Below are 9468 nucleotides of genomic sequence, written 5' to 3'. Positions count from 1 at the left end.
CTGAGGCTGTGGCCCCAGATCTGATTTCCCCCGAGACGCCGTCTGTTCTGTGCAGGCCGAGAGGCAACAGGCAGTGGACGAGTGCAGGAAGCCCAGCCAGCGTGCCCAAGCCGAGGGCTTGGCAGCCACAGCAACCGCAGTGCCTCTGTGCGACTCGTGCGAGCACGGCTCCGGAGGGGACTGCGGCTGGCGGTGGCAGCCGTGTGTGCACCTGCTCTGGGGTGGTCCCGCCTCAGCATCCCCTCAAAAGCCCTGCCGGGCCTCGCCCTCCTGACACCCCCGGCCCGCGAGAGCAGAGCGCTGAGGGGTATCTGGGGCGCCTGGGGTGGTGCTGCGTGGCTGTGTGTGGCCTGTGGCGCGCTGGGGGCCTTGAGTTGGCCGTGCTGGACGGGCAGCCCCCATGGAAGAGCGCTTCAGGCACGAGCAGTGAGCAGAGAGGCCAGGCACAGCCCCGCCAGAGGCCCCCTCTGCAGACAATAGAGACCCAGTCGACGCAGGGGCTTACCCAGGAGGGAGGAGACGGCCACCAGGGTCCACAGCACGGTGAAGAAGGGGGCCCGCACGGAGGGCCACTGAAGGCTGACCACCGGGACCCCGCTGCTGTTCTGGGGGGCAGGGGACCCCGGGCTCCGGCCTTGGCCGGCGACAGCACACAGACACACGGTGCCCATCAGCCAGGCCAGCAGCGCCAAGACCTCCAGGCCAAACCCCCAGGCTCGCATGCCGGGCACGGGCTCCTCACAGGCTCAGCGCATCCCCTGGGCTGTGCCCGCGCCGACTGGGCCCAGGCGCCGCAGCAAACGCAGCCCCGCTTCTCGCTCCTCCTGCCTCCGCCCAGCACCGTCCCTCGCTGACCCCGCGTCCAGCCTTGCCCTGTGGCCTTCCTGGGGTGGACCCCCACCCACAGGAGTTCAAAGCCTTTGCCCGCTTCCCTGTGCCGGAAGAGAAGCAGCCGCCCATCTTGGCCTGACATGAAAAGAAAGGCCGGTGAAGGACTGGGGTTTAATGGGCGCTTTATCAGGGACTGGGTCTCTGCCCGGAACACCGCGGCTCCCAGCAGCCTTGGGGTGCACCCGGCAGTGCCACCTGCAGGCCGGGCCAGGCAGTGTCAAAGGCCCCACCTCCAGGCTACAGGGCAGCCCAAGGGAGAGGGTTGGGTCGCGTCCTGCCAAATCTGACAATCCGGTGTTGTGGCGCAGCGGGTTCAACTGCTGGCATCCACACCAGAGCGCCCGTTCAAGCCTCGGCAGCGCCACGCTCCCCCCCCCCCCCCGCCCTCTGCTAACACAGCTGGAAGCAGCAGGTGGCGGTCCAGGTGCGTGAGCCCCTGCACCCACGTGGGAGACCCTGATGGAGCTCCTGGCTCCTGGCTTCGGCCTGGCCCGGCCCTGGCTGTTGTGGCCATTTGGGAAGTGAACCATCGGATGAAGATCTCTCTCTGTCTCTCTGCCTTTCAAAGAAATAAATAAGTCTTGAAAAAATAACAATCGTCAGGAATTTTGAAACTGGAATCCATGAGCCTGTAATTATATAAAGAAATGGGAGATTTAAGATGAACAGTCTCAAAGAATCTCCCACAACTTTACCAAAACCACAGGATCCCTGTGGACCAGCCACGCCCACAGGCCGCGCAGTGACCGGCTAAGGGGCATCTCCGAGCCCTGACTGGCACTGACGTGTGCGTGGGAGGAGACTGCCGGCACCTGTGTCGCTGGCAGCCGTTTGGGAAGAGTACAAATTTAACGGTGTGTCTGTGTTGGGGCCTACAAGTGAGGCGATGCGTTCACACACACACACACACACACACACACACACACAGCTTCCGGCTCTGCCACAGTGCAGGTGGCCAAGGTGGTCAGGCCAGCTGAGCCCACGGTGTAAGTGCAGGGGACTGGGCCACGGCCACAGGGCTGGGAACTGCTGGAGATGCCCAGGAGGGACGGGCAGTGATCTCGGACGACAGCGGACGGAGGCTGCGAGGTTAATGAGTCCCCGGGAAACAGGACGGGGCATGCGTTCGGGACCCGCAGGCCTCGGACGCAAGCCCACGCTGCCCGCTGGAGGGGCCTCAGGAAGCCGAGCCCAGAGAGAAGCCAGTGGCCTCCCAGAGAGGGAAATGGTGAAAGCAAGCCGGGGGCAACACTCCAGGGAGAGGGCCGACTCCTCCCCAGTCCCGAAAAAGCAGAAAACCGTGTGCCCCTCAGGCTTCCGTGGCTTCCCCGTGGCTGTGGTGAGGCTGCAGGGGGCTGTGCGTGCAGGTTTGCGTGGCTCCCTTGACCACTGCTGCTGCCTCTGTGGCTGAGGGGCAGTGCCTGGACAGTGAAGGGCTCTCCCCAAAGGAAGGCACCACGGACAGGGGGCCTGTGTGAACCCCCAAAGTGTGCCTGACCCCTGAACCGTCAGCAGCCTGAGGAGGGTGCCGAGGGTCAGCTGCGTCTGCCACAGAGAGGGCAGAGCTGCCAGGAGCTGGCAGGGAAACGGGCCTACAACAGAGACCGGCGGCTCCGGGCTGACCCATGGCTCAGGGCCTGTGCGGCTGTGAGTGTGTCCCGTGCCCTGCCCACAGCACAGGGCCAGGAAGTGTGACCTGCAGCTCAAAGATAAGGAAACCAATGGTATTTATTTTTAAGATTTATTTATTTGAAAGTCAGAATTATAGAACAGGGAGAAAGAAGGAGAGAGAGAGAGAGAGAGTCTTCCATCCGCTGGTTCACTCCCCAGATGACCACAACGGCCAGGGCTGGGCCAGGCCAAAGCCAGGAGCCGAGTCCCATCTGGGTCTCTCAAGTGGGTGGCAGCGGCCCGAGCACTTGGCCATCTTCCGTGCTTTCCTGGACATGTCAGCAGGGAGCTGGGTCGGAAGCAGAGCGGGGGCGCAGCCGGGCCCCACAGCTTCTCCTGAAGACACAACCACCAGGGGGTGCATCGTCCTGCACCTCCCGAGGAGACTGAATGCGTTATCCGCACAAAGAAAAACCGCAGAGCCGGATGGTTGCAGTGATGCGCTCTGTCCGGTGGTGAAGGTATTTGTTGAACTTTTGCAAAAGCTGGGGCGGAGAGACTCCCAGCTCAAGTCCACGGTCAAAAGCTGGCAAAGACACCAGGAGGCGTGGACAGAGGCAGCCCCTCCACAAAACAGGCGCAGGAGACGCAGCACGGCGATGCAGACCCAGCCCGACAGACGTCAGGGCGCGGGGCCTGGCTTGGAAAGTCAGAGAGCCCACAGGGCCAGTCCCGAGGGCGCAGAGCTCAGGCCGGAGGACAGCCCTCGGAGACGGGGCGGCAGCGCACCGCCTGGGAGCTCAGCTCTGTGGGAGGGGAGGGACAGGACGGGCACCCGCAGGACTGGAGGAGTCACTGAGGGGGAGGCCGCCTGCGTCCCGGACTAGTGACCAACGCTTGGCTACAGGCAGAGGGACCAGGTGTAGCAATCCACATCTACAAGTGTCGCTGGGGTCCCTGGAGGACCGGAGTGGGAGGACCAATTCCTGGGGCTGGCACGGATGCTGGCGTGGACGCTGGCCTGCCTGGGAGGGCAGCCAGCAGCCAGACAAAGCAGGACAAAGCCGGACAAAGCCAGGAAAGCCAGGTGTGATGCCCGCGGGTGAGAGACACACTGGGGGGGCAGGAAGAGGAGCCCCCAGATGACCTTGCTGCCGCCCTCCTCACCCGCACGCAAGGAAACCGAGGCACCTGGCCTCCCTCATGTGATGCATTCAAGGCGCGTTCCCCGTTTGGGGGGTTTTCTCCCCGAGTTCTCAGGGCTGAGAAAGACTGGCTGGTCCCGGTGGGGACAGCCCTGAGGTGGGGCTGACGGTGGCCAGGGCAGTGCCCCAGGTGCTCCTGCCCACAGCTCCCTTGGACGCACGGCTGCCAGCTGTCCAGCTGTCTCCTGCGGGTTTGGCCTCAGCCTCCGGGGTACCACCCTGTCTGGCTGTCACCGGGATGCCTGGCCCACTGACCCCAGACTCTGCTTGGTTCTGCTGGGCTCTGCCCCCTCCTCCCCCTCCCCCAGCACCGGCACTCCGTGAACACTGTCTATGTGCAGCTGGGCACCGGGACCCAGGGCGAGCCTCACCACCTGCCCCTGCTGTGCGAATGGGGTCTCCCCCACTCGCCTTGGCAGCCTGAGCGTCCTGGGCAGAGGCCCAGTCCCGCTCCGAGGGCCGGGGGACTCGGTGGGAGGCCTGTCAGCACACAGGGCCAGCGCAGGAGCAAACAGCGCTCCTTCAGAGTCCTTCGATCAGTGGGCAGAGCTTCCTCCTCCGATAAGCTCCAGCGCGCGGCTCGGCCTCCAGGTCGGGGGTGCCCTCCCCACCCCACACTCGCTCCCCACCCCGGGCTGCCCTCCCCACCCCACACTCGCTCCCCACCCCGGGGTGCCCTCCCCACCCCACACTCCCCATGTGTCTGCCGGTGCCTGGAGCCTCACACGGTCTCTCCCTCACCTGGATCAGGTTCCTTCGGTTTCTGCTTGCATGGAATTGAAAAGCAGGAAGGGAGCAGAGGGGCAGGCGCGATTCTGTGGACGGCAGACTGGCCGCGTGGTGCAGAGCCACGCACGCGGGCCCACAGGGCCGTGAGACCTCCGGGCAGGGGCCGGCCGTGCACGGGTCTGAGTACCCCCCCATGTACCTGAGCTCACTCACGTGCACTTCCTCTCGGTATGGCTGTCCAGGGGACTGACTTCCTGCCGAGGGCTGGGGTCTGCACACAGCAAGGTCCCCCGCTTGGCACAAAGAGCAGGAAGTGAACACACAGCAACATGCATGTCGTCCATGGCGCTTTGGTTGGGGGAGACCTGGGAGGCCGCCTGGCAGGGTTCATGTCTCTCCCACCCCCACCCCCACCCGCCACCTGGTTGAGTCTCTGTGTCCTGGACGCTGGCCCCTTCTGATACCTCACAGAGCATGGCCAGGGTCTCCCCACAGGGAGAGGGAGGCTACTTGTCCCTTACTCGCCCTGATCTGAGAAGAGCAGCGAGCACCCGGCTGTGAGACTGGGGGATGGGACGCAGCCGTGCAGGTGGCAGGCGGACCCCGGTGTGGTCACCTAGGGTGCCCGGCTCCCAGAGTGGTCCTCAGGCACCAGTCACAGGGGCGGAGCCCCATGTAGGGGGAGGGCAAGGCGTGCCCTGGCCGGGGGGCCACCCAGGGAAGCTGCCGGGTGGACCTTGCCTGGACGTCCTGGGTCGGCATCACGGAACAGAGCATGCTGGCGTGGCGACAGTGAGCGCTCTGGGACAGTTTGACACACAGCCTCCCTGTAGGAAGGGACAGGAATCCCTGAGCCATGGCGTCCAGGGGTGGGGCCGTGTGGGGCGCGGGGACAGCAGGGGCTTCCTGCCATGGCTGGGCACCATCCTCTTCCTGCACCGCGCACGTCCCTGGTTATTGAAAAATAAAAGAACAACGCCCTCCCATAGAAAGAGCACAGAGAACCACGGAGCCTCATCCAGGGCGAGTGCCTGGGGCTGGGCAGGCGGGCAGGGCTGCTCAGAGCGCCGCTCCCCGGGGCGCCCGGATTCCCGGGCTCCCACTCTGCAGCCACTCGGCTCTGCCCAGGGAAAGGTGCGTCCCAGGGGTGCCTGCCGGGCCGTGCCGAGTGTGTGGCAGCATTGGGGTCTGAGCAGACCCACAGACCCCTTGGCCCTCTGTGCCGGGAGCCCCTCACTCCACAGGCACAGCACCAAGGAGTGGCCAGGCAGAGGGCTATGCAGCTGCAGATGGCTGGAGAGCCCAGACCAGGGCCCACTGCAGGCCCTCACCCATCACCTCACCTGTTACAAGCTCTGGCCCAGGTGCTTGGGGCTGAGGAGGTAAGAACAGTGGATGACGTGGGGCCATTGCTGTGGCATAGCGGGCAAAGCTGCCACCTGCTAAGCCGGCATCCCACATGGGTGCTGATTCAAGTCCCGGCTGCTCCACTTCCAGTCCAGCTCTCTGCTATGGCCTGAGAAAGCAGTAGAAGATGGCCCAAGTCTTTGGGCCCCTGCACCCACAGGGGAGACCTGAAAGACGCTCCTGGCTCCTGACTTCATATCGGCGCAGCTCCGGCCCTTTTGGCCAATTGGGGAGTGAATCAGCAGATGGAAGACCCCCGCCCTGCTCTGCCCCTCCTTCTCTCTCTGTGTAACTCTGACTTTCAAATAAATAGTCTTAAAAAATAAAAAAGAACAGTGATGAGCCAGTGAGGGCAGAGGCAGAGCGGCTGGATGACTGGCTGTGTGGACGTGTCCCCCTGGGCATTCCACACAGTGGGCAGGGCCACCCGAGTGGCCCAGGGCAGGTGCCCAGGCTGTGGGCACAGCCAGCGTCCAGATCCCAGTCAGCCTGAGGACGGGGTCAGTGGGGAACAGCGGGCTGTTCCGGTGTGTGGGGGCAGGGGTGGCTGGAGTCCCCTTGTGTGCTCCCTCGTCGAGCTCCCCAGAGACTGGCATGCCCGGCCCAGCCCCACCCCTGCCTGCTGTGTCCCAGGGCCCTGCACTTCCTGGGGAGCCCACACAGGAAAGAGCGGCAAGAGCTGCATCCGGGCCCCACTCTGCCCTCGCCGGCTTTGAGAACTGACCTCTCTGGCACCTGGTTTCCCTCTTGGGGACAACGTGGCCCAGCCCTCAGGTGAGAGCAGGCCCTGTGGACGGGTGGAGGCCACTGGTTTGCAGCAGGCACTTCCCGCCAGCCAGCCACCCAAGGCGACACCAGCCACAGCCTCTGCCCTCCATGCACTGGGGGCGTGAGCTCGGGGTGCAGACGGCAGACCCCACTGTCCGTGCCTTGAACAGGCTGCGGCTGAGGGAAGGCCACAGCCTCACAGAAGCCCCGGTCCTGCGGAGAAAACGTTCAAGATCACGGCGGTGCCACCACCAAGACGTCCCTCCAGTGCCTCCTGCCGGTGGCCAGCACAGTTACCCATGGGCTGGAGCGACACCCGTTGGCTCCGTTACCCACGGTCCAGAGTGATGTCCTCTGTCTACAATGTCCCACCTGAACAAGGTGCCTGTCCACGATGGGCCGAGGGGCGGCATGGGCGGACCCAGGTAACGTGCACGTGTGACTCTTGGAGGCTGTGACTGCCCACCCCTCACCCACCCCTGGTACAGTGACTGTCTGCCCAAGGCTTTCCTGCAGTCGCCCAGTGGGGTCCCCTGTGGCTGTGACACACATGTTTGCTCCAAGAGATGATTGCACAGGCTCCGTGGGCAGTGAATCCACAATCGCCCACATGCGCACGGGAAAAACACACCACGTGTGTGTGTGCGCACACGTGTGCACCGGCACTCCCATCCTGCTCGTGCGCCTGTTCCCACCTGCAGCAGAGCGGCTCCGACACGCGTCTGCCTCCTTACCTGGCTTTCTGGGACAGCCACAGGTGTGACGGCATCCAGGGCTCGGTGACCACCGGCTGCCTCCGAGGGCGTCCACGGCAGCCAGCCGCGTGGTGACCAGGTGGAAGGGTGCAGGTGTCACCACCCCCACGGCGAGAAAGGCAAACCTTGCTCCAGGTCATCTCAGGCACGAGTGACCTTGCATGGGGCTGTGGAGTACATGCAGGTGGACAGAAAACATTCACATTTATTTATTTTCACCTACTTGAAACAGAGAGAGAGAGAGAGAATATCATGCATTCACTGGCTCACTCCCCAGAGGTGCACAGTCCAGGCTGGGCCAGGCTGAAGCCAGGAGCTGGTGCTCAGGCCAGGTCTTCCACGTGGCTGGCCGGGCCCAAGCGCTGAGGCTTCACCCTTCTCCCAGGAGGCACGGGCAGCGTGGAGCCGGCCGCCGTCTCATGCTCAGGCTTCCGGCATTCTCCTCTTTGCACCTGTCATCCCACGCACCTGCCTCGGGTTCCGGGAAGAGGGGAAGTCCGCAGGCCGAAGCCGACGTCTGAGCGGAGTCCAGGGGCTACGGGCCGGGTGCAGCCACGGTGCGGGACTTCAAATGTGCCGCGGAGGAAGGCGGTCAGAGCCACGCAGGTGAGTCAGGGCCATTGTTGTGCGTATCTGACCACCAGCCGGGGCCACAGGGCAAGTGTTTGCTCACGGAGCGAAGCCGTGTGTCTAATTGGTTTTTAAAGGCCGCAGCTTCCTGCTCTGGACACTGAGCGGGGCCCTTTGCAAACAGCTCTGCAGGGCTGTGCTCTGAGCACGTGGCCTCCGCTGGGGCCCCACGGCCCGCGGCGCAGGCCTGGGCTCTCTGCCGGCGGGGGTCCGCGCAGTGCTGACGAGCCCCAGTTTACTGCCCTGTAAACTGGGCAGCTGGGCGTGAGTCTCTTCCCGGTTGGGTTCCATGGCCAAAGTCTGAGGACCTCCAGGGAGCAGCCGAGTCGCGCTGGGGCCCTGCGGAACCTGGGCCAAGTCCAGGACTTCCTGGCAGGTGCCCACAGAACACCTGTGTTCTCCCATCAGCCGCCGCCCCCAACGGCCCCCCCCCCACCCCCGTCCTAGGACAGCGGCCTGCTCCGCCCTGGGGGCCCACGCCTGCGGGCGCCTGTGCCGCCTCCTAGGCTCCCCGAGTCTCGCGTGCGAGGGCTGCAGGTGCTGAGGGCCTGCCCAGGGAGCGCTCCCGTGAGGACGCCCTCCCCAGCACGCGTGACCGCGCACGGGGTCCTCCCGCTCGCGCACCACCCTCGGCTCGGGCCTGCTCTGGGATACACCCGTGCTCCCCAGGCTGCTGCCCGTGGCCAGTGCAAACCACGCCAGGCTGGAGCTGCAGCTCGCCCGTTCTGGGGCCGCGGGAGGTGGCCTGCCTGCCTCTCCAGCTCTGGGCTCGCGGCCAGGGGCTCCGGCCTCTGCTGGGCCCCTCTCCTCTGTACCTTACGAGGGCCTCCGTGACTGCCCTCGGGGCTGCCCACATAACCCAAGGTGACCCCCTCAGGGCTCATCGCATCGCTGCCACTTGGAGGGAGGGTGTCCGTCCATCGAATGCTGTGACAGAGCTCACAGGGGCCTAAGCTCCAGCACTGGCCCCTCAGGCTCCAGGGGCCGGAAGTCCAGGTCAAGGGGAGGGCTTGGCAGACAGGAGCGGGGCCTCTGCTTTCTGACCTTGCTGCTGCCCTAGGTGCCCCTCCCATACCCACCGAGGGGCTGGGGCAGCATCCGGTTCCACACGCCCACAGGACTGGCTGTGCAGCGGCTCAGCTGAGTGAAGGGAATGGTCACGTTCACCCGCAGGGGCAGAGGAGTGGCCGTGACAGTGACAGAGTGACAGAGGAGTGGGGTGGGGGTCCCCACTCAGGAGGGGCAGCGTCGATGAGCCTTGGGGGAAGAGGAGTCCTCTTGCTCCGCCTGCCCCCGCCAGGCTCTGCCCTGACTCCAAGTGCAGGGGGCCCCCCGCCCCCACAGACCCAGGACCTGCCCTGACCCCCAAGTGCAGAGGCCCCCCCACCCCCACAGACCCAGGACCAGCCCAGTGCTCGCTCGCTCTCAGCCGTGGTCTGGGCCAGCAGGAGGCACCTCCTCATCCCAAGGTT

This window comes from Oryctolagus cuniculus, chromosome 14 (genome assembly GCF_964237555.1).
Source record: "Oryctolagus cuniculus chromosome 14, mOryCun1.1, whole genome shotgun sequence".
Taxonomy (NCBI): Eukaryota; Metazoa; Chordata; class Mammalia; order Lagomorpha; family Leporidae; genus Oryctolagus; species Oryctolagus cuniculus.
Note: the sequence above shows the minus strand (reverse complement) of the source record.